Source organism: Rhinopithecus roxellana, chromosome 2 (genome assembly GCF_007565055.1).
Source record: "Rhinopithecus roxellana isolate Shanxi Qingling chromosome 2, ASM756505v1, whole genome shotgun sequence".
Taxonomy (NCBI): Eukaryota; Metazoa; Chordata; class Mammalia; order Primates; family Cercopithecidae; genus Rhinopithecus; species Rhinopithecus roxellana.
In genome coordinates, this window is record NC_044550.1 from 176,062,860 (window position 1) to 176,090,145 (window position 27,286).

Below are 27,286 nucleotides of genomic sequence, written 5' to 3' on the forward strand. Positions count from 1 at the left end.
AGTATTTATGTTTCCCACTCCCCCAATTCACGTGTTGAATTTTTAACCACCAAGTTTACAGTACGAGGAGGTGGGGCCTTTGAGAGTTTATTAGTCATGAGGTAAAGTCCTCATGAAGAGGATTCGTACCTTTATAAAAGGGGCCCAAACAGAACCTTCACCCTTTCCATTATATAAAACACAACAAGAAGTTGTTGACTAGGAACCAGAAAATAGGCCCTCACAAGACACCAAATCTTAGCTTGATCTTAGATTTCCCAGCCTCCAGAAATGGGAGAAATAAATTTCTGCTATTTATAAGCTATTCAGTTTATAGGATTTTGTTAGAGCAACCTGGATGGACTAAGACACCAGTATACACAGTAATAAGTTGCGAGGCCAGGATGTGAATTCAGAAAATCTTGAAATACTGTAGTTTATAAGGTAAACTTGAAACAGTTGTATGCTACCATCGTTTTGGTAACATATTTTTGTGAATATCATTTTTCTTGTGATAAAACGCACATTACATAAAACGTACCATTTTAATCACTTTTAAGTGCACACTTAAGTGGAATTTAGTAGATTTACAATGTCATATAACGTTCACTAGTATCTAGTTTCAGAAGATTGTCATCACCTCAAAGCAAACCTCATACTCATTAAACTGTCATTCTCTTTTTCTACCTTTTGGTCATTTGTGTTTATCTTTTTACAGTTTGGCCCATTTTCTCATTAGGTTGATTGACTAACTCCTGTTGGTTGTAGATGTGTTGGCAATAAACTTTACAAGTTTTGTCTTCGGTGGTCTTATTTCATTTTTGTTCTTGACCATGTTTGATTTCTGTGCAAATATAGGTAATGTTTGTTCTTGATCACGTTTGATTTCTGTGCAAATGTAGGTAATGTTATTTGGAATATTATATAAAGATATTATTGGAAGTGCTAAGTTCATAATTCCATTGAAGATCATAAACACTTTATTTTCCTATTTATTTAAGGTCTTCTCTTTATAGTATGTAACTACATTACGATGATGGTAGGTGTAAAGTTATGGTCATATATCCCACCTATTATTCACAATGGTTACAGAATATGAGTAGTTTTTAATATAATTTTATTCAGTATATCTTTTTATCTAGCTTTTTTTTTTTTACCAGCTTCTTCCTGTTATCTCAATGGATATATGCTAAAATTTCTCAGTTTACTCTCACATCTCTCAACATCACTTATGTTTTTAAATCTCTGCTCTCTGTACTGAATTGAGTAATTCTATTAAAATCCATATTTCAGTTCACTCATGCTAACTTCATAATGCCTATTCCGCTATATATCTCATCTAAGGAGCTCTTTGTCCATTTCTAGAATTTTTATTTTGTTATTTTCCAAATCAGATTCAGCATTTTGATAGCCTTCTTTCTTTTGCATACTTGCACACCACCTATTGTTACTTAATCACATTATATTTGGTCTTTAATACTTTACATCTGTTTCTGATTATTGTGTATTTACTCTCTTGCGCACACAACAGCTTGTTGCTTTGGCAATTTTCATTTTTAATGTTTATTTCTTCACTATGGTACTTTATTATTCATAGAGCTTTGAAGGACTGTGATAACATCTGCTGCTATAAGGAGGTCTACTTTTACTTCTACGAGGTGTCCAACATTGACAATACGCAGACATTTAACATAAAGTCTGTGTGCTCTAGGTGTTTCAGGTTCTGTAGGTAATGCGTTTTCCAATCTAAAACTTGCTTCAGGTCAGACTGGAGATTAGGTATTGTCAAGGAGGACCTTGGTACTCCACTCCCTTATTTATTAAGTCTGATTATTTTCTCCTTGTAGTTGGCAGTGTGTGTGTGTGTGTGTGTGTGTGTGTGTGTGTGTGTGTGTGTGTTGTGGGGTGGAGTATATTGTTATTTACCTCCCAGTTAGATATTTTATTGATTATTCATATTTTTGAATCATGGCTTTATATCAGGGCTCTTGGTTTTCTAACTTTCATCCTTATCAGCCTGTAGATATTTTTTTGTAGTTGTTGGATTAAAACCATATGCCTAAAAGCTCCTAGACCTGGCATAGTTCCTCAGGGTAACTATAGCTTCTTTGGGAGCTTTCTTCTTGGAATTCCTGCTTTACTCAATGTATTTTATTTTATCTTTATGCTTTTAAACATTTTTACTAAAACTGTGCAATTAAAGATTTTTTTAAATATCCAGCATATTGAGGTATGCTGCAGGGAGATTTCAGAATATTCAGTGTGTCTTATTGCTAAAGATAGAAGTTCTGTCATATTCCTTCATTTTAATATACAAAGGATAATGTACCAATAACTGTGGTCATAGAAGGAGATTTGATAATCCTGATGTGAATCCTTAACAAGCATTCAGCATCTCCAATTTCATTTTTTCGGGTTAAAATTGATGGCATTGATTTATTTTATAATTAGCAAGTAATAAACATTTAAAATTACAAATAACATCATAGCAATAAAACTATAAGCATTTTCCATTAAATTATTAAAAAGGAGTAATTTCCAGATAATTTCCAGATGCTTTCCCTGAGTGTAAATCCCTCTAGGGAATTAGTCCATTCCTATCTTTTCCTAACAGCAGAGGCAATTTGTACAATTTGCTGTTCTCTCTTTCTTTGGCTCCAACCCAGATTCACCTTCTTTGCCCACCACTTTCAATTTATGACTCATTTGGATTTATCCTTTTTAATTTGGCTGCTTCCCAAGTAACTGCCTTTTGGACCACATACCTTCTTAACCTGCTCAACAGTTCTCAAAAAAATTATGCTTTACCTCCTCATCTAGCTCCAAATTAATAGAAAACTCAATTTCTCTGTTACCTTAAAACATGAGCCATGCTGATTTTTTTTTTTTTTTTTGTAGAGGAAGCTATTAAAATTATTTATTTTTTAATACAGTTAATTTAAAGGATAGGTAATTGTGGTTAGCATAGTAATTTTTTATCCGAATCATGCTAAACCTAAGAGTAGTGGATCCCTCTGCCATTAACTAATTGACTGTGTAACCTTGGGCAAGTCCAAATTTCTGCATCTGAAAAATGAGAATGATATTACTTCAATGCTAGGATTGTGTTAATAATTAAAAGAGAAAAGACTGTGGTTCACAGTGCAGTGCCCTACACCTATAGATATATACCCAAACATACAACATCCATAAATATATGTAAATATGTGTGCATATCTGGAAATATAGACTTAATATGCATATTAAATAAGTTATAAATATATTTATTACAATGCATTATTTATAGAAATACATATTTTAGAAAACAATATGGAAAGTATGTTAAAATGTGTTAATGAAAACATAGTAAAAATGTATAAAATATAGATATAGTATGGATTATACTTAGAAAAATATTTTGGATTTTTAAAGGAGGAAAGTAGAAAGAATTTCGTAATAATTTAACCTGCCTGAAACATACTTTTTCTTCCTTCTTCCCACCCAAATTCCACATTTCAGTTAAGTAAATCAATTTTAGTAACTCGCATTCCCATTAATCTCTACCTAGTCTAAAAATAACATATATATATGTGTATGTGTGCCAAATTGCATTATTGTTTCATTTCCTATAGGTATCTACAGTTTTACATGAACTTGATAGTAATTCTCCTAAGGAAAATGGCAACAAAACGTCATTCTGTATCCAGCTCAATATCTGGAACAGAGTAGACATTTAATAATTATTTGTGTAGGAATTATTGAATCTTGACTTTCCAAACCTACATATCTGAAAAGAAATAATTTTACCATAAGTTAAAATAAATGATTGGTAGATAGAGTCAATTCTTGTAGCAAAGGAACGAGACAACTAAAAATATAACTTCTTGAAGAGATCAATTTCAACATTCTATCACCGTAAACCCCAAATCAACAGAAAAATCAATTACAGTATGGTTTAATCTATTATTCAAGAGGAAAAATGGTAATAAAAAGAAATTACGTCATGTGTAAATTTCACCATGCATGTTTCTAACACGAGGTATTCCAGAAAATAGGAGGTAAAACACAGGGACGAAATGTGAAAGTGTGTTCACAGATCAGTTGCCCCTACAATTTTCCAGTCTGCATTAGTCCATGGATCTAGGCTTCTACCTCTCCCCCAGATAGTCTCAGAGTAAAAAGAAGGCTTAAGTACTAGAGAAATGGCATTTAACAAGCTCTAGGGTTAAGAGAACTAGCAGCCACAGTGCTGAAAACAGTGTATTAATTAGAAGTTTGCATACTCAACTTTGAGATTATCAGTTTTTTTCTTTCACTTGGAGAATTTCATTTTCCAGGGATACTTCATGACACACTCAAAGAATTTGGTGAGTAGCTAAAGAGAAAAATGTTACTGCAGCTTTCTAATTGGAATACACACAATTAAAAGGGAAAAAGAAGAAAGGTTCCTTGTTGCTTAATTACTTTACAAAAATGAATTTTTAACTTTAGCTTTTTATCAGAATCACCTGTAGGACATTTTAAGACTGACTGAAATAAGCCAGGCACAGAAAGACAAACAACACATCGTCTCACTTATATGTGGAACATAAAAAAGTTGGACTCATAGAAGTAGAGAGCAGAATGATTTTTATCAGCTAATGGGTTGGGAAGGGGGAAGAAAAGGACGGGAAGTTCTTGATCAAAAGGTACAAAGTTTTGGATAGATAAGAGGAATAAGATTTGAGATATATTGTGTAATTGAGGGACTATAATCTATAATAATGTACCATATATTTCAAAATAACTAAAAGGATAAATTTCAAATATCTCATCATGAAAAATAGGTAAGCTAAGCAATGGATATGTTAATTCAATTGATTTAATCATTTCATATGTATACATATATTAAAACCACATTGTACCTCATGAATGCACACAATTATTTATCAATTAAAATTAATATTAATAAAAAAGATTGCTAAGTATTTAAAGGATCTCATGGGTACACAGACAATTAGGTGAGAAAATAAGAAATTAACACTGGAAAGAAAATAAAACCTATATGTAACAGGAAATACAACGTATCTCTTGGTTAAACAAATAAGAATGCTATCATATTCAGAATAATATAAGCACTCTACATTGATTCAAATATAGTGTAATAATTTTGATAGATGAAGATAAAATGTTCAAGCATTGGTTGTGAAAATAACTGAAAACCTCATTTGCTATCATTGAAAACAAATGATATCAAAAATTAATAAATATAAAATAGTATATACACAGTATTGTTTAGAAATGCATTTTAGGACCATGAAGAAAATATAAAATTGTTGAAAAAGAATGTTGCTGGAACATGGCACTAGGGATAGAATGGTGATAAATCTAAGGATTTTGATGAATCTTTATATTCGTGCTTGATGTATAGCTATGCACATGCATGTTTTTGACAAAAATGAAATTAATTTTGAATATATGTAACAAATATACACTTTGATATTTATTTTACATACATAATCAGGTACATTTACTTTCTTTATGTATATTCTTGATATTCTAATGTTTAAAGTAACATATTTAATGTTAAATGTGTAAATGTAAATTTCCAGAATGAATTGTTCTCTTTAATTTTATGTCATAAATGGATTTAGTATGAATGCTTTCTGAAAGTTCTTTTACTATTTTTTTGGTAGCTGCATAATGTTGAAAACATGAAAACTTTAAAAGTCATTATATAAATATTCTGCAACTACTTTTTATGATTACACCATAAGGTGACACAAATATTTCTAAAATGCTATATAATAATTAGTTTCATCCTTTAATTGCTAAGTAGGTTAGAAGTCAAAAGCAGGCAGCTTTGATTTTAGTCAAGAGGCTGTAATTTATTATAGAAAGTAAAAAAATACACTTCTGTATTGTCTCCTCTATTACTATTCTACACGGGCATACTCCTCCTCTACATTTTTAAAAACATTCCTTTTGGTAGATGGAATCCTACAGTAGCATCCATAGAATAAACTAATGAGTATAATTGTTTAAGGTTCTACGTGTTTTTTTAATACTTTTATTTTTCTCTCTAAAGTAAGTACTAATTTGGACAAAATTAAAATTCTTTACAAACGTTCTATTGGAAATAAGTATCTCAGAATTTTTTTAGTTCTCCCTGTGCTGTCTTCTAGGTTTCATTGTTGTTAATAAGATGTCCCAAACTATTTGGTTTCCTTATGGCTCTCCACCCTACACCCACTGAGGACTGTATATTCTTAATCTTTTCCTATCTTTCTTTTTCACCCTTTCCTTGTGTGTGTGTACCTATTTACATTTTATACACCAACACACACACACACACACGGAACTTGTGCATCTTATCTAAGTGTTCCCATTTTATATCTTTTGTTCTCTTGTGAAGGATGCAATATATGAATTTTCCTCTAAGAATTTTAACTTAATGTATACCTATATACATTTGTTTATGTTAATTTTATTTTTTCTCCTCTTTCTGTCCCCTTTGATTTTTTTTTTTTTTGGTTCCATTTATTTTTTAAAGGCATTCTTCTAATACTTGGTTAGTCTTTATGTTTTATTCATATTTAATATTTAGAAATCTAGCTGTTAAAAAGCTGATTGGAATCATTCTGTGCACAGATGGAGCTTATAGTTATTGGATGAGAACTTGCCTTTTCATTTAGACATCTCATGTTGTGACATTCTGTAATTTTTAAAGTAGTCAATCACTTTCTTTAGAGATGAATGCTTCAAATGCCTATTTAGGAGCCTCAAGCCTGGTCACCACTGACCTTGTTACAGTAGGTAGCTAGTCAAGCATGAGCACGGCAGGAGAGGGCTCCCTCCTGTTCCCATCAGGAGTGTTAAACGATCATCAAGTTATGGTCAGGCAGGTGTTACACTGGTTCTCTAAAATAATAATTGGTCGCAGCCACTGCCAGGGAAAGCCAGTCTCCCCATAGAAAAAACCTGAAACTGATTACTGATTAGTAGCTTCCCAATAAGATCTCAAGAGATGGGTGAGTGGGCTTAAGCATGCGCATTAAGAGGCAAAATGGCAGAGTTAAACTGTTATATGATCTAGAGACATTTGACCAGGAAGGCAAGAATGCCTCAAGGGAACACGCGTAAAACTCCAGTAAACACACTGTGCTTGCTCCCTTCCCAAGTGCTAGCAAGCAACTGTGCATGTGGACAGCCCTCCCCAAGAGAAGAATGAGGGGAGAAAGGGACACAAGACCCTGGTAGTATGCCAACATACTTAGTATGCCTTAAGTCAAAGGTCAAACCAGTCATTTGATCTCTCAAGCTGCCTGCTTAGCCCTCTCTAAGTGTACTTTATTTTTTTTTATTCCTACTCTAAAGCTTCTAAATACATTTTCACCTCGTTTTCTAAAACTTGCCTCTGTCTCTCCTTTTGCCTAATGCCCCTCAAATGAATTATTTCTTCTGAGGAGGCAAGAATTGAGGTTGCTGCAGACCCGTATGGATTTACCATTGGCAACAACCTCAGAGCCAAATTGGGCAAGTGCTCTAATTTTTTTTGCTGTTCTAAATGGAAACTTACTGCCCTACTTTTACCTCTTATCCTTACTCAGCACCCACTGTGCTTTCTGTCTTTATTTCTACTTCTCTGGTTCAGTTTGTCCAAATCTTAAATCACTTGGCATCTGGGGTTGATTGCTGACTAAGATTTAGAGGAGATGTGGGCACGGTTATTCATATGACGTTTCAACAGATTATCTTATTTTTAACCACAGTCCACATGGCAGGCTGCAGATATATTCACCTACAATTCCAGTTTTTTCCTTATACCTTGGTAAAATCCGTGTGGTTTTCCCCTACTTCTCATCTCTGTGAGCCATTAGATTCAAACCTCTCTTTAAGTTAGATTCTCTTTATCTTCCCTACTCTTCCAAAATTTATATGACCTTTTTTTTGATGGATGATCAATTTTATCTATAATTACTGTGTGGGTGTTTCTGTTTATTTTAGTATGATATGTTTATTTTGTTTTTTATGCTATTTAAGGTTTTTCTGTGTGTGGAGGGATGGAGGATTTTCAGAAATAAACTCATATCAAGTCAATCAGGATGTGCCTGGGTGTTTATAACTTTTCCTAGTGAAAAGTAAAGCTGCTTATTTTAAGTAATACTGTCCAAGATGTTTGAATCAGAAGAATGATTTCATCTTGAATAAGGACTGAGTAAAATGGGGCTGAGTCCTGCTGGTTGCATTTCCAGAGTTTAGGCATTTTTAGTAACAGTATGATTATGGTTAAGGGAACAGGTTAATAACGTTTATCTAACAGACCCTTAGCAGGCCCAGAAATGTCCTGATGTCCTCATATCTTCAGAACAAAAACATTCTTAGTTTAAAAATAAGTTTCACTTTAAAGATGATAATATAAATTGATGTGGAAGACAATAGTTACACAAAAGTGGATTCTTTGTCAGGAACACTTGTAGTAGTGCAGATCTTCCCCCGTGATTTTTTTGGCTTTGTTGTCTTATACGTAAACAAGCATCTTACCTAAGATGGACATGTCTCTCCTCTCGATGTCAAGAATCCCCTGCTCTATGGAGTAGTCATTCTTTTATTCCTTTACTTTCTTAATAAACTTGCTTTCCCTGCATTCTGTGGATTCACCCCAAATTCTTTCTTGTGTAAGGTCCAATAACCCTCTCTTGGAGCCTGGATCAGGACCACTTTTCAATAACACTAATTATTTAGCAGATACCGTCTACCCTGGTAATACATATTATGATCTATTCTACATAAGAAAACCATATAAAACATGGTGGGTACATAGATAATTGTTTAACACAATACAATCCAAGTTAGAAATAACATGAGAATGTTTTACTGTAGTTTACCAAATTTAACAACAACAACAAAAAAGTAAACTTGTTTCTTTGTCAAACATACCTGCAATTCAAAAGTTCAATATTATTAAATTTAGACAGTCATATCATTTTGAGATGCTTTTCTCATGAGGTCTATTTCTAGTGTGTTTATCCTCAACATAGTAGGTAAACTAATTATCAATTACTCATTAATTTACTGTGATGATTAATTTTATGTGTTGATTGGACTGGACCACAGAATATCCGGATATTTAATCAAACATCATGCTGGGTGTTTTTGTGAGGTTGTTTTAGAGGATATTAATATTTAGATTAGTAGACTTAGTGTAGTAGTCTGTTTTCACACTGTTATAAAGACACTACCTGAGACTGTGTAATCTACAAAGAAAAGAGGTTTAATTGATTCATAGTTCCACATATGGGGGAAATCCACTCCAAAGATCCAGTCACCTCCCATCAGGTCTTTTCCTGATATGTGGGAATTACAATTTGGCATGAGATCTGGGGGGACCACAAAGCCAAACCATAACACTTAGTAAAGCAAATTGCCTTACCTAATGTGGGTGGTCCTCATCCAATTAGTTGAAGACCTAAACAGAACAAAATTATGACCTTTTTTAGTGTAGGATAATCACTTTACCTGACTACCTTGAAATTGAAATATTATGTGTTTAGTCTGGCCTTAAAATTCAAACTAAAATATCAGCTCTTCCTAGGTCTCAACCCTCCAGCCTTCAGAGAGGAACTGCACCACCAGCTTTCTGGGATCTCTTGCTTGCTAATTTTCCTGTACATCTTGAGACTTGTAAGCCTTCATAATTTCATTAGCCTATTTCTTATAACATATCTCTTTCTCTTTCACTTTTTTTCCTGTTTCTTCTTCTCTTTCTCTCTCTAAATCTCATTAGCCATGTTTTTCTGGAGAATATTGACTAATACAATAACCAAAAGTGAAAACATTGTATAAGTGTCTTAAAAATATATTTTATTAAAGAACTTCATAGTTACACTGTGAAAATTTTCACTTGATTTTTTTTGTTTTTGTTTATGGTGTGGATAAGCTTTCAAATACATTAATTTTAATATTACACCATTGTAAATCTTCATTTTTCATGATGTGTTCTACACATGAACACATGTGTTTCTACACATGAAACACATCATGATGTGTTTAAAGATATTTTTGTGAGAAATGGAAATTTACACAAGTTGCAGTATTTCTCATTAAGAAAGTCTAATGTGTATTTTTCAGCAAATAAGATCGTACATGCAAAAGACTTACAGATGAGGTATAAGGGGCTATTAAACTGGTAGTTATTACTGGGCATTATAATTTAGTCTACTGTCCAGCCCCTTAAACTGATTACATTATGTGATTAGTATTCAATAGACACATGCTAAATACATGTGTCAAATACACTTGCATGCATATTTACATATTTGTAATATATATATAGAGAGAGATAATAGCAAAAAAGGTAAAAGTTACTTGAGTACTTGAAGAGTGCCCCTCAAATGATAATATACCATAATAATATAAAATATTATGAATGAAATATAAAATACCATAATATAATATAATATATAATATAATATTTTATAATAATATAAAATATTATGGATGAAAATGCAATGAGAAGAAGAAAGTAAATAGAATCAAGGACAAACACAGCTGACACAACGAACACTCTTTTTATAGCATTCCTAGTTTGATATTAATATCCCATTCAGCAAATATTTATTAACTACTTACAGCCAAAGGAAGCTTTGTAGTCCTGGCCAAGGACAAAAGAATTGGACAATTAACTATCATCAAGTCATTGTAAAGTTAGAAATGTTGAAGACTAAGTGAAGCTGCCTGGTTTTCTAATCCCATTGATATTATAGAATAGCAACTCAAAGAAAAAGAAGGGAGGAAGGAAATCAGGCTAGTATTCATCTGTATAGAAATAGCATCTGCCTTTGAGCTTGTAGTGTAAAGGTGATAATTTACATTGTCCTGAAGTTCTTCCCTTTCTTTCCTTGTAAGAGAGAAACTGCTTTTATGATACTTTTCCTTTCATTGGGTTTCCAAAAGGTGTCATGTAATGTTTCTAATTTAGGTTTTATTCTTTCAGAAAATTGCCATTAAAGAAAAAAAAAAAAAGACACTTGTCACAATGTAATATCAGCAGCTTTATGTTGGGTAGCATTGTGCATCTTACAATGTCTTTAGTTAAAGATGCTTTGCATAAGCACTAGTCTGTCAAGGACTCTTTTAAGCTGCCCCCATTGTGTAACCTTGATTAAGCACCTCTCTTATACCTTCAAAAAAAAGAACTTAGCATAGTTTTGCCAAGTTGTGATGTTTTCATTATTGGAAAGTATTCATTTGTCTGTCACACATTATGCAGGAGTATGCCTTAGGCTACTAAAGTTTGTGGAATTAACGTTAAATGCATAATACAAATAATTATTTCAATAAACATTATTTTCCCTTTGCATCACTTCTAGATTCTCTAGTCATACAATCACATTTTCATTTTAATATTAACTTCTTGGATTTTCCTAACAACAAAAAAATTATGTTCAAGCATTTATTACCTCCCTTCTCCACCCAGGCTCTGTGTGCCAAGTGTTTTATTACTACTTGCAATTTTGCAACTACAGTTGACTTCTGAACAATACAAGGGTTACAAGTAACCACATTCCTGACACAGTCAAAAATCTTCATATAATTTTTGACTCTCCCAAATCTTGTAATATTCTACTGTTGACTAGAAGCCTTACTCATAAAATAATCAATTAACACATATTTTATAGGTTATATATATATACACACACACATATATATATACTGTATTCTTACAATAAAGTAAGCTGGAGGAAAGAAAATGCTATTAAGATAATCATAAGGAAGACAAAATATATTTACTATTTTTAAGTGGAAGTGGATCATCCAAAAGGTTGTTGTGTTTATCATCTTCATGTTGAGTAGGTTGATGACAAGGAGGAGCACTTCTTGCTGTCTCAGAAGTGGCAGAGGCAGAAGAAAATCCAAATACTAGCAGACCCACACAGTCGAAACTCGTTATTAAACTGTAGTTCTGTTTTCCACAGCTTGCTATTACTCTGTGTAATCTAGCAAATGCCACAGACAAGGAAACAAAAACTGTCTCAAATAGTGCATGGGCTCAATCTGTAGAGGTTTTTAGTGCAAGGATAGGGATACCACAGTGCTTTATAATTTGACTAATTGAGAATAAGTTAATGCATCATTTGAGTAAATTTATACTCAGTAATAAACAGAAATTCCATATATCTTGTAAAGAAAAGAAGTGCAAGAGAGAATCGAAACAGTGCTATTGCTTGAAGATGTTCAAAATATTCTTTTTTTTTTTTTTTTTTTTTTTGAGGCGGAGTCTCGCTCTGTCGCCCGGACTGGAGTGCAGTGGCCAGATCTCAGCTCACTGCAAGCTCCGCCTCCTGGGTTTACTCCATTCTCCTGCCTCAGCCTCCTGAGTAGCTGGGACTACAGGCGCCCGCCACCTCGCCCGGCTAGTTTTTGTTTTTTTGTTTTTTTTGTATTTTTGGTAGAGATGGGGTTTCACCGTGTTAGCCAGGATGGTCTCGATCTCCTGACCTCGTGATCCGCCTGTCTCGGCCTCCCAAAGTGCTGGGATTACAGGCTTGAGCCACCGCGCCCGGCCCAAAATATTCTTAACATACCTCTTGTTTGATTAGTATTTAGAATTTATGACATAATATTTTGATTACTAAAAGTGACTTTACTTTAAAATATTCATTTTACATTATTTAAAATATTGCAAAACTGTTATAGTTTGTCAGAATGTAAATGCCTTAAAAAACAAATAATATTTAATTAGGAAAACAGTAAGACTAATAATTAAAATCAATTTTTACATTTTTTATGAGGATGGTAAGTATAGTAGTAGTTTGATGACTTCAAAGTTAATCATACATTTTTATGATTATAATATCATTTATGAAGAAATCTCCAATAGGAGTTATATTAAAATACAGGTCATATATTCTAAGATCATTAAAATAAATATTAATAGATGTGGTAATGCATATTAAATATTTGTTCTTAGTTTTGAAAAATAAAGCAATCATAGTATGTTTGTCTTATTTTAAAATAAAGACATATAAAGTCTTATTCTCTGCTCAAATGTCTTCATCTAAGAGTTTATAACAAGATAGGAAAACTGAAACTCAGTCACTTAGCTGAATCTAACTGGTAGAGCCTAAACTTAATACATCAAGTAAACGATGTGGTCAAACGGGAATAAACAATAAAGCAAAACAAATCAAGACAAAAATCTTCATTTTTTTTGCATGAAGTGGAAGTAAAAACCTCTGAGAAGAAAGAAACAAGCCCTATGATTCTGATACAAGGGCACAATTAACGAGTGGTCAGGGGAAAACCTACCAGACTTTAAAATAATAGTAAGTGGAGTTAGGTCAGAGAAAAGAAAATTGATATGAGGCAATATTAAGCAAGTTAATTTTGTTTATGTTTTCAATTGTTTAAAGCCTATCATTATTTTATTATTTAAATTAATTATTTATAGAACTAGACCTTATTTGGAAAATCTTAGAAACCCAAATGACCTCTCTGCACACACATTTTTATGGAAATGAATAACATATACATACGAATAATATATGTATGGTATTCTATATCTATGATATATGCCTATGATATATATACATATGATATATAAATATATGTTATATATGATATATAATATATGATATACATATAATAATATACATGTGAATAACCCATATGTAATTAATAATATATATGTATTTATCAATATTTTAGTAACTATATCTGCATAATCCAAATATGCTAAAAGAGAAGAAATATTTTCCCTCAAAAATATTTTTAGCATTTTTATCTTCTCTGAATGGAAAACCATACTTATATTGTCAGTATTATATTTTATTACATTTAATGTAATATTTCTTTTCTATGTTGCACAAAAATGTTTATTTCATGGAGGATTATACTTTTATTTGTTTAAGTGACTTTTTTTATAGTAACATTAACAAGATTTTAGATTATTTTCTAACAATTATAGAACAAATCTGTAGGAAAACCCCCTTCTTAGAAAAATGGATACAGCTCATTCAACACACACTTTCTAAATGAGCAAGTAACTATTAACTATCAGTACATTTGTCTTATTTTGCACTTAACAATGTAAGGTGGTCATTTTGTAAAATTATTTTCTAAGTGTTGTATACTATATAATACTATGAATACACACTCATTAACTTAAAATCCCATTATTGGGTGCATTTACAGTGTTTTAACATTTTTATGCTGTGGTATACAAAGAGGAATCATAACTTTGCTTTTTCCCTTGATCATTTATTTAAGATATATTCTACACAAATACATGAACATTAAACAACTTACTACTAAATAACTCCCAGGTGAACACTGAAATCGAGACAGAAAAAAAAAAAAAAAAAAAAAAAACCTTGAAATTCATTAAAATAGGGACACAACTTATCAAAATCTTTGAGATGCAGCCAAAGTACTGCTGAGAGGAAAGTTTATAACCCAAGAAGTTAGAAATATCTTAAATTAACAATCTAACTTTGCACCTAATAGAAATGGGGGGAAAAAAGACCAAACCAACCCCAAAGGTAGCAGAAGACTATAGTAATTAAAATTACAGAAGAACTTAATGAAACTGAGATACAAAGTCCCACTGTCATTTTTCCTGCGCTGTAAATATTTATTTTTTTATCATATTAGCGATAAGAATGTGTTTTTTAGATTCTGAAAATAGTTTTTAATATTAAATAATTTTAATATTTTTATTGAATTTTTCACATAAATTAATGTCTATTTGAGCAGTATTGAGAATTTACTTGTGGCTTGTAGTCATTATTTTGTAAATATTGCTTTGGCATTTGTAAGGCTGTTAATCATTTATACTTTGGGTACAGTACTTTCTATGTATTCAAAGGAAGAGAAATAGAATCATAGTGTTCAATATTTATGATTTCATTGGTCAATTTTCAGACTAAACCAGGACAAATATAATATATGAAGGAGTTGCATTAAATTTTATATTATGAATGCAGATTGATATATTTATTTCAAATCTAATTTTTCTTTACCTTTTGATATTCCATTGCTTATGGAAGTAACCTGTAAAAATTTTAATATTTTTTTAAATCTTAAATATATTGCTCTTATTAATATTTTCATCTTAAATAGTACTTAGTGTGGTAATAGTACTGCGGTCTTAGCTTCCTTCTATTACTTATTTTTCTTTCTATTGTGAGATATATGATGTTTCAAAAGAAAAAAGTAGATATGATTCAATTAAAAAAATCTCTAAAATAAAAAATAATCTATTAGTGACACTGTTTCTTCTAGGCCAAAGTGATTTGAGAGACAAATTACAATAAGGGAAGAGAAAATATTCTATTCATTATGGTGTCTTTATGGTATATAAATGTATATTGAGTCAGAAAATTTTATACTGCAAATTAATACAATTTTATACAATAAATATACCTAAATAAAACTTTTAAAATATGCTCCTTTTTAAAAAATAAAAATAAATCATTTTTACCATGCCTTTTTGTGGAAAATATTTGAAAATTTGTATTGTTCTATGATGCAAATATAAGTGACTTTTGTATGTTTTATTGCTGAATGTTTAGTTTAATTCACTGCATTAACCATTATACATAGTGCTCTCTTTGTACATAAATGTCTGTGGATCTCTTATTTTTGTTTTTTCTTTTTGATAAAACTGGAAATTAAAGATACGGTAACCATGCCTGCCCACTAACAATAGATACAAGGAAATCCTACACTGTCTTGAGATTTTTCCATATTTTCCAAATCTCTGTAAACAATGGGCTTATCAAACTCTCCTGAAATCTCCCAATTTGAAAATACTCTTTTCTGCCAGGACCCTAACTGACACGTTTCTCAAAACTTTATATTTCTATAATCTAGTTATGTGTTAAAATTAAAAATATTATGCATACCATCACATATTTATCGGTGGCTTTGTTATTACTATTGCTATTAACATTATTTTTGATTAGTTATTTTGGAATGCCTACATTGATAAATTAATCATATAGCATATATTTGGGGTTAGTTTTTTGATCAGGGAAAAATTAACTTGTTGTATTTATCCCTTCTATTATTTTTAAAAGGAAAAACCTGAAGCAGTTATTTTCATCACTTTCCAAAAACTGAAATGTTGAAGGCATTTTAAATACACTTGTAAAATACTAACACACAAGTTCCTTTAAACTTACATAATGAATGTGAAAATTGAGTCACATAGCTACAGGCCTGCTAAACACTTCGGTCAAATATGTTCCTGCATCATCCACATTCGCATGAAAGCAAGCTATGAGTAACTCTACAGAAACATGAATTTGGAAGCTATCTTGACTTGACCCACCGTGGTCAAGTTACATAATAGAAAAAGAGAATGGATTTTTCCTTATTTTTCAGGGAATTCTATAAAACAAACAACTTCCATCTCCACATTATACAAACTTTGTATTTTGTTTTTCTTCTACGTTTATTTTTCTCTCTGTTTTCCATTCTATATCCAAATAGAGGGAGAAATGAAAACAAAAACAATCGTACAGTTATTTGCTTATACAGTTTAAATGACTCCTTCATGCTTACTTAGATAAACGTGGTGCCAAACAAATAAAACAAAGTGAAAACTTTGGAAACATTTTGGATTTTACCTAAGAAATATTTAATCAATAAAAATATATTGATAAATCTTTTAAAAAGCAGTTATACTGCTCTTTACAAGAGACAAATATGATGATTAAGACATAGGTTTTTCTTTTGAGCAACTTGTAAAATATTCAAACATAGACATAAATAATTAAAAATATGTTCAGAGTATAATAAAGATTACTAATAATGAGGGATTACAAAATTAAATAATAAGGAATGCTCAATTCATTAAGTGTGCTCATTGATTGTATTCTATTATGTAACTTAAAAAGGTTTTTTTTAAGAAAATAATCATATGATTAGAAAATTCAGACCAATAGTTCTATAAACAGTTATTACAGCTAAGAGTTTCTGATGAGAAAGATAAATTTTGCATAAAGATATACAAAATTCAAAAACAGTTTCCACTTATTATGTGTGATTAATTTTTTAAGAAATCTTACTTGGTGCCTCTCTTTTTTTCCTCCTCAACTCTTTTGAAAATTTCTGTCTGTTATAAAATATCCTTCTCCACTCTTCAATCTGTGCTTTTTTTTCTTTTTGTTAGAGAAGAGGTTTTGGAAACATTTGCCATAAATAACAATGTGCAGGCACGATTTTCACTTACACAAGTCTGAAGAGACTTCAGTATTCTCTTATGATTTCATGAAATGTAAGTCAGCCAGCCACACATACAGTCATTGATCTGTGAGGCCTCGTTCAGTCTAATTACCCATGATCCAGGCAGTTTTCGGTTAAAAGAAAAAGCTTTTTAGTGCTTTTCAAACCACAATATCAAGAAAAAAAAGAAAGTTAAATGAATTTCACAGACAAATGCTCAAATATAACTTTGTTTCTAAAGTGCATCAACTTTACTCCTTGGAAAGTTTATTTATCTTTTCTGTCGACAATCTGTAGACGAAAATAAATTGACGTAAATAAAAACTACTTCAAATATACACATATTTATCTGCCATTTATCTTAGAGAAAAGTATATGTGAATCCAAAAAAAAACCCATAATTGGTATAATTAAGACAAAGATGTTTGATAACAAATGATATACATGTTACCAGGTAACATATTTTGTGTGTTCAAAACTGCACAAAATAGACATTTTTTATTAGTCGATGTACCAACTCTATTGCTTTCTATTTAAATACAGACCACCTGATTTTGGTTGCAATTGCATTCCCAGGGAAATGGAACCTACCTAATTCTATAAGACATCTGTTCCTCTTGTCAAAAAATAAATATGTAAGAAAATGTATTTTACGTAAATTCCATTATGATAAAAGTCAAAACTGTTTTTTGTTTTGTTTTTTACTGTAAAACAATTACTGTGTTTTTTTAGGCCATGATCAGTCTTATGTGTTTATAAAGTTTACTTAACAAATTTTATACAACTTTATCTAATAAAGTTTATGGATACAATAATTTTAAGCATTTAAGTTTATATACAATAAACTTTAAGTATCTCTTTGAAACCAAAGCATCTGAAAGTAAATCAAGAAAACATCTTGCAAAATGTATTAACGTATAGTATAATGAAAGATGAGTTAGTTTTGAGATTATATTTAACATGTATTGAATAAATATAAGTATATATTATTCTTTAAAATGAGTTTAATTGAAAATAATTAAAAATAAAATATCAATCTAATTTTTTGTCTTATTGGAATTTTTACATGTTTAACAAGTATCTGGCAGTCTATAGTCTGGAAAATATTCTAAACACGATGATGGAAGAAAAATCTAGTAAGAATTGTTTTAAAGGTTTTAGTAGTAAATATAAGGATCATTATTTTACTTGCCATCTTGGATGAAGTAAAAACATTCAAGGACCTTGAACACTTTCCCAAAGATAAGATTCAGCAACAACCAGGATTTGGATAAATTACTATTGAATTTGAATTATGACTGAAGTATGTAACTCATAAAGAACCAATGGTCTCATTAACTGTTGCACATCTATGGAAAATACATCATGAAAAGTCTTCCTGTAAAGGTAAAGGATGCAAAGTAGTTAAGTCCATGTGTTGTTTTATTTTCATTAAAATATGGGCAACTATAATCCAAAAAAGACAATTGTGAGCATCTGTTCTTTTTAGAAAACTACAGTTGTCAAGTGGTCTACAATTCTCGAAGGTATCTTTTCATTTAGGAACTGGGTATGCTTTAAGACCATATATATATGGTCTTAAATATAAACAATTATATTCGTACAATCATTATACTCTTTTAATTTATCATTTTCCATTCTTTAACCAGGGCCACCATGTAGAACATATACATTACAATCATTTTTTAGGCCCTACGCAACTGAATGTGGCAGCTTATGGAATATAAAGTTTGATAAAGAAAATAAATTGAGGTAAACTAACCTACAAACTGTTATCAGATTGAATTGTAAGCTACTTATTAGATAACTCAGACATATAAAACTCTTTGGACTTGTAGGGAACATTATGAGAGATAATACCTCCTTCGAGGAAATATTTATCTTTTGGTAAGTTACTAAATAAAAATAAATTAGAAAATTAGGAAGCTAAATCCATTTATAGTTCAAGAAAAGTTATATGTTTAAATTTCTTGAGAAGAGCAAATGATTTGACTTAATAAAGCAAGAGATCAGTTATTTTTAGTTAAAATTTCTAAAGATTAAATGTTGTATTAGTCTGTGTTCTCCAGAGAAACAGAACCAACAGGAAGGGTGCATGTGTGTGTTACATTCTTTCATGGATGTATTTGCATTTCCAGCGCCTTCATTCCTAATTTTCTTAGCTGAGGACTTGGAGTGGAGGTCTTTTTTAGGTGCCTCGGCGGAAGCTTTCTTATTGGAAAGAAGAGGGTAGAACTTGAAGACAGTTTCCCCACTTTGATTCCGTACTAGGTACTCGTTTTCCGTTCTTAGCCCTTACCCCTTGCTCTCCCTTCAATTCCAGTCCATAAAGCTGCCACAGGCTTTTGTCTTAGAGCTCCCTCAACGGTGAGATGACCCCCATGTCTGTGCTGATTCACCGGAGTCTCCACCAATGTTCTGTTCCATGAGTGTAAATGCAACAAGGGGAGTTAACTCTTTTTCTGAGTTTAGCTCCTTCCTTATACTATTGCAATAAGTGATTGAGACATTAACTCCATTTTTGACCTGTTGCTTTAATCATCTACCCTGACACCTGGCAGCTCAGCACTCTCTCCCAGTTCAGCTAGGCACCTGACAGAATGCAGTGAAGAATGAAATTGATAGCTGTCAAGTCAAAGCATGCAGCCAGATCACTCTTTTACTGTACACTATAGGTTTTAATATTTCTTACTTAAACAAATTCATCAAACTCCACAAAGGTACTCCACAAGTAATTGAGTGACAAATATTATTTTTTATTCTTCATCAAATAGTCACACTTTCAGCATTATCATTTCTGATAGATTTTGGAAAGTTTGTTGGAAGGAAATCAACTCTTCTTACTGATACACACATGTGTGCATGCATTCATTCATTATTTATAAAACAATTATGTATTCAGTCTGTGAGCCCTGGTCTGTATAAAGTAATATGGACTTGGCCTAGTGAATAAGACATGGTTTATATTTTCAAAGAAGTGGAAGACAGACTTGTAAAAATGTAAGTACTTTATTTAAGTAAAAACAAACCTTTTGTGGAACCAGAGAGGAGATACCAATTAACTTTGTTTGGTTAAATATGGTAAGATGTTATTGAAGAGATAACACTTCAGCCAAATCTTAAAGGATGAGTTGAAATTTTCATAGATTGAAAAAGTGGCATATAAACACTTTGGGAATTGAAAACAAATGGAAAATGAATATTAAAAAAGTCACAGGAGTATGAAAATGTAGGCAATGGCAGTGAATAGAAAAAGTTCAATACTGTTGGAACAAAGCTTTTAATTAATGCATTAACTAATGCAGATGAGACTAACAATACATTTTGATGAATCTTGGCTATCATGCTTAGGAATTATAACTTTGTCACTGAAAGATGTGGTGATATATACATTTTTAAGGTTATACAATCTGAGAACTTTGTACATGATGTTTGGTAATGAAGAAATAAATTATTAACAAGAAGTGTATATCAACAGTGAAAGCCAGAAAAACCATAGTAGTTTTCATCTAATGCCTTATTAGAATAACCTATAAAACTTTCAGGAAAGGTAGATGCTTGGGCTACAACCTAGGCTTTCTGAAACAGAATTTAGGGGGAGAAACCTAATCACATGTACATTAAAATTTCCCATGGGCTAAAGTTTTTCAAAGTAAAATGAGAATAATTAGTAGAAAATTGTGATGAATGCGTAAAATTGAAATGAATTCAAGATACCTTTTAAACCTGGAGTAAAAATACTTTCATGATTTGTTCTGATAATTGAGGAATAACGCTGTGTTGGCTATGACTAATTACATAGTGATAATATCAGTTGAAAATGTTAGACAACAAGAAGAGATAAATCTTTGGAATAGTAGAGAATAAATTCTCTCTTCATTATATGGATGTTGGATTGTATCAACATATTCAACTATAAATTAGTTTAATTCCTCTGTGGATTCTTCACTGCCTATTCACATTTATGCAGTTTTAAGAAACATGTTTCTATGTTTTATGTAAAATTAATTAGAAAATAGTGCTTTATTTATGTGATATTGTACTTTGAATGATATTTTAACAAAAGGACATTTTCTTTTACAAAGAGATTTGTAGAGAGTTTTTTTTTTTTTAATTTGGTACATGTGTTTTTCTATTAATATTTCTAACAACTGTGTTCATAATTCATTTGGGTACTTTCTGTCTGCTGGATAACTGACTTCCAGATTTCATATACATTCATATGACCCCATTCTGAATTCTCAGCATAAAACTGCTACTGCCTGTAACAGGTGATTAATTTCTTATATGATGTTTACTGCCATGACATAAATCTTCCTGGATTTGCATGTCTAACCAATTACATTTTTTCTCCATCAGGGCATGTAGTTTTTACAAAATTCTTAAATGGTCTATATCCAGAATATATTTTTAAGCTGTGTGTTTGCTTTCTATCTATATTTTACATGATATGCCCTTCCTAGAAACAGAACTACTTTCCTGGACATGGAAATATAATTTTTTTATGAATTATCATAATTTTAAATTCCATAATTGTATGAGATAATTATTATAAATATATTAAATGTTTAGTAAAATATATATATTGAACGTATATTTATATATTTATATTTATAGTGTACATTTATAAAGATGTTACCATTACTATTTTAAAAATATTAATATATAAATATTGTAGTTGAATCATCAATCTATATTATTAGTCAATGGGCAGGCAGATGTGTCAGATGCTTTTCTCTATTTTATGATTATAACGTAAATGGTATCATAACAGAGAATTTTGTAAATGCAAAAATTATAAGATTTGATCGTTTAAAATAGTATCAATCATTCACCAAAACACACCTGGAATTATTTGTTGTATGAATACTAGTGCTTTGCATTTGAGTACACATGACCTACCGACAGTAGATACAATTTTACAATGGCCTCTGTGATTCCTGGTCCCTGCTATATAAACCTTGATTAAAATCCCCTCCCCTTGAGTTCTGGCAAAACCTGTGAATATATAATATTAACTTTTGTAATCTTGTTACTAATCAGTTGACTTTGATTTCATTAAGAGGAAGCTTACCAGGTGAGATTCATATAATCAACTGAGTTTTTATGAAGACTGGGCTCTTTTTGAAGTCAGAGACATAGAAAGTGGAGAGAACTTATGCAGGAGGCCACATGGCTAGGGATTATGGGCAGCCCCCAAAGTAGAAAGTAGTTCCTACCCAACAGCCAGAAGGAGAATGAGGGTCTTAGTCCAAATAACAATGAGATAGTTAATTATTCCAAAATCCACATGAATTTGAAAGAGGACCCTCATGTCAGGAAGGAACACAGTTCAGCTGATACCATGATTTTAGCCTTGTGAGATTCTGGGTAGAAAACCCAATTCAGCCATACCTCAATTTCAGACCTATCAAATTGTAGGATAATAAATGTGTTTTAAGTAACTAAGTTGGTGGTAATTTGTTACACAGTGCTAGAACACCAATACCCTACTTTTCTCTGAAAATGCTATATGCAGTATCAATACAAATTGAGTGTTATACCAGATTTTGAAAATAAAATTGTAAATCTAAAAGTTGCCTTAAAAGTTACACTTTTGTCTGCTCATCCCTAAAGCATAATCCAGCTAGAAAGAAAAAGTGTTGCTTTACTTTCCTTTTTGAGATATTTTCTTTTCAGTTATAACACAACGTGTTTTAAGGTTCATTTTCTGTCCAGATAGTGTCAGTTATTCCAAGAAAGAGGACAATAGCCAACAGGTAAAGTGAGTTCCTTCAGTGAATGGAAAGTGAACCAAGAAATAAATCTTTTTAACATGAACATTAAATTACTTTCAATACTAAAAATGGAAGACATTTCTTAAGGATTTATAAACTGTAGAATTCACAAAAATAGTGTTACCTTAGCAACTCATGACACAGAAATTAAGCTGTCAAAATCTTGATCATTCAAAAGGGGTCATTGATCTTTGTGTCAACACAGCAGATGAAAAAGAGCTGCAGTGATGTACTTTGCCAGGTTTTTGAACTCTAATAAACAAGCCAAGCTGTGTTTATGAATTCCCTAAAATAGACAAGTGGAGACTACAGCAGTATCCCAGTGTGCCAAAATGGATTTACAGGTAGTTGGGCATTGTACACACTGCCCAAGTAGTCTTTATTTCCTGACTCCTATTGTAATATGAAAAACCAGAAGTACCTCAAAAAGCTAGGTAGAGACAGTCCCTGTACTTGCCAAAATGTATTACTTTGTAACATTATCTGTCATTAAGAAGAAATCCATTCAGACAGTGTTTCCCTTTAAAAATTCTGTGATGTCTTTTAAGCTGAAGCTTGAAGAGAAAGCAGCATGAGATTCTCAGGTCACTAAATATATTAAGTAAAGATGTCACCATTTCCATTTTTGCTGAAATAAAAGCAAAGTTAGAGGAACAAAAAGCAAAAAGATTTCAGTGTAACCAGATTCTTCAATATCACTATAAATAGGTAGCACGCATTCATTCTAAGTTAGCTCTTATTAAACTTTCATATCATAGGGAAGTTATTCAGAACATAACTTCAGTGAGAGCCAGCTTTACACCATCTTACACCACACACTCTTCTTAGCCAAGGCATGTAGGGAGAATCAGGTTTTGCCCTGGTCATTTATTTGTCTCTCAGAAACATTTTATCATTTAGATATCTCTCAATAAAATGTTTGAAACATTATAACTTTTAACATCTGGAAAGTTAATATTGGTTCCATTTGTATTCATGAGAGAAAGATTCTTTCAATTTGTGTACAATTCTACTGTGGGTCATTTTGACTGTATTCAGATATACTTTTCATTCTTCATTCATAAAGAATTAATGAATGGTTGCTTAGTTCTGAACCCCCAAAGATATCTATACCCAACTCCCTGGAACCTATAACAGGCTAGGTTACATGGCAAAGGGGATTATAGAGATATGATTAAGGTTATGAATTTTGAAATGAGAAGGTCATATTGGATAAATCAAACTGTGCCTAAAATAATTACATGAGCCATTTGAGATAAAACTCTTTTCTAAAAGATACGCAAAATTGACAAACACTTAGCTTAACTAAGAGTAAAGACAAGACATAAGCTTCAAGTAAATAAAATCTGAGATGAAAGAGATGATATAACACATGCCTCAAAAATAAAAAGGGCATCGTGCCATGGCTCTTGCCTCTAATCCTAGTGCTTTGGGAAGAGTAGGTGAGAGGATCCTTTAAGCCTAGGAATTAGAGATAAGCCTGGACAACACAGGAAGATGCTCCCTCTACAAAAAAGAATAAATTATCTAGGCATGGTGTCATACACCTGTAATCCCAGTTATTTGGGAGGCTGAGGTGGGAAGATCACTTGATCCCGGGAATCTGAGGCTGCAATTAGTTATTATTGCACCACTGCACTCCAGCCTGTGTGACAGAGCAGGACCTTATCTCTAAAAAAAAGTAAAATAAAATAAATAAACAATAAAACATAAGTAAATAAAAAGGAATTTGAGGGACTATTACAGACAATGATATGCCAACACACTGGATAAGCTAGAAGAAATGATAAATTTTTAGAAACATACTATCTACCAAAACCAACCCAAAAAGAATATCTGAAGAGACCAATAACAAATAAGGAGATTGAATCAATAATCAAAAATCTCCGGACAAGGAAAGGATCGGATTAGAGACTTAAATGTTAGACCTAATACCATAAAAACCCTAGAAGAAAACCTAGGTAATACCATTCAGGACATAGGCATGGGCAAGGATTTCATGTCTAAAACACCAAAAGCAATGGCAACAAAAGCAAAAATTGACAAATGGAATCTAATTAAACTAAAGAGCTTCTGCACAGCAAAATAAACTACCATCAGAGTGAACAGGCAACCCACAGAATGGGAGAAATTTTTGCAATCTACTCATCAGACAAAGGGCTAATATCCAGAATCTACAAAGACCTCAAACAAATTTACAAGAAAAAAACAACCCCATCCAAAAGTGGGCAAAGGATATGAACAGACATTTCCCAAAAGAAGATATTCATACAGCCAACAGACACATGAAAAAATGCTCATCATCACTGGCCATCAGAGAAATGCAAATCAAAACCACAATGAGATACCATCTCACACCAGTTAGAATGGCAATTATTAAAAAGTCAGGAAACAACAGGTGCTGGAGAGGATGTGGAGAAATAGGAGCACTTTTACACTGTTGGTGGGATAGTAAACTAGTTCAACCATTATGGAAGATAGTATGGCAATTCCTCAAGGATCTAGAACTAGAAGTACCATATGACCCAGCCATCCCATTACTGGGTATATACCCAAAGGATTATAAATCATGCTGCTATAAAGACACATGCACACGTATGTTTATTGTGGCACTATTCACAATAGCAAAGACTTGGAATCAACCCAAATGTCCATCAATGACAGACTGGATTAAGAAAATGTGGCACATATACACCATGGAATACTATGCAGCCATAAAAAAGGATGAGTTCGTGTCCTCTGTAGGGACATGGATGCAGCTGGAAACCATCATTCTCAGCCAACTATCGCAAGAACAGAAAACCAAGCACAGCATGTTATCACTCATAGGTGGGAACTGAACAATGAGATCACTTGGACTCGGGAAGGGGAACATCATACACCGGGGCCTATCATGGGGAGGGGGGAGGGGGGAGGGGGGAGGGATTGCTTTGGGAGTTATACCTGATGTAAATGACGAGTTGATGGGTGCTGACGTGTTGATGGGTGCTGACGAGTTGATAGGTGCAGCACACCAACATGGCACAAGTATGCAAGTATACATATGTAACAAACCTGCACGTTATGCACATGTACCCTAGAACTTAAAGTATAATAATAATAAAATAAAATTTAAAAATAAAAATAAAAAAATAAATGTATGCAAAGCACTTATTGCTTTGGATACAATTCAAAAAAAAAAAAAAATCTCCAGACAAAGAAAAATCCAGAATAAATGACTTCACGGGTGAATTATCCCAAATACTACAAAAATTAATACTAATCATTATTAACCTCTTCCAAAAAATAACAGAGGAAACACTTTCAAATTTGTTATATGAGGCCATTATCTCTCTGATACCAAAACCAGATGGAGACATTACAAGAAAATAAAGCTACAGGCTACTGTCGCTGATGAAAATAAATGCAAAAATCTTCAATAAAATACCGACTAGCTGGGTTTGATAGGCTCGCACACCATGACCAAGTAGGAGTTATTCCTGAGATTCAGGAATGGTTCAACATACCCAAATCAATCAATGTGATAAAACACATTAACAAAATGAAAGACAGAGACTACATAATCATCTCAGTGATGCAGAAAGAACATTTGCAAAGTTCAACAATCTTTCCTGACTCAAAATCTTAACAATATAGGTACAGAAGGAATTTACTTCAACACACTAAAGACTGTACATGAAAAAGTCACAGCTAACATCACAGTTCAATGGAGAAAAACTGAGCTTTGGCTCTAAGATGGCAAAAAGGCAAGTATGCTGACTCTCACCATCTCTGTTCAGTAGAGTAACGGGAGCCCAAGTCAGAGCAATTAAACATGAAAAAGAAAAGACTTCCGAATTGGAGAGGAAGAAGCAGCAGGAGGGACATGAAATGTGAGGGAGTTCACCTGCCCTTACTTGATTTGAAGATGAAGGAGACCATGAGTTTGGGAATGCAGGTAGCTTCTAGCAGCTCATAATGATCCAGCATGTAAACAAGGGTCTATAACTGCATGGATCTGGATTCATCCAACAATCTGAATAAGTCTGAAGAGAATTATTCTCCTTTGCTTCTGAACAAGAGTCCATTTCTGCTGACATCTTGATTCTGTTCGTATTAGTGTCTGAGCAGAGAATCCAACAGATCTTTCCAGATTTCTGATCTACAGAACTGTGAGATAATGCATTTCTGCTAAGACCTTAAATTGGTGGTATTTTAATGGCAGCAATAGAAAATTAATACACCCAGCTCAACAAACTGCTCTATCACGACACTTTGTCTCTGACTCAATCTGTTCCCAATCTTACTTAACGTCTTACTCTATATTCCCACTCTTTCCCTTTTTTTTTTTTTTTTTTTTT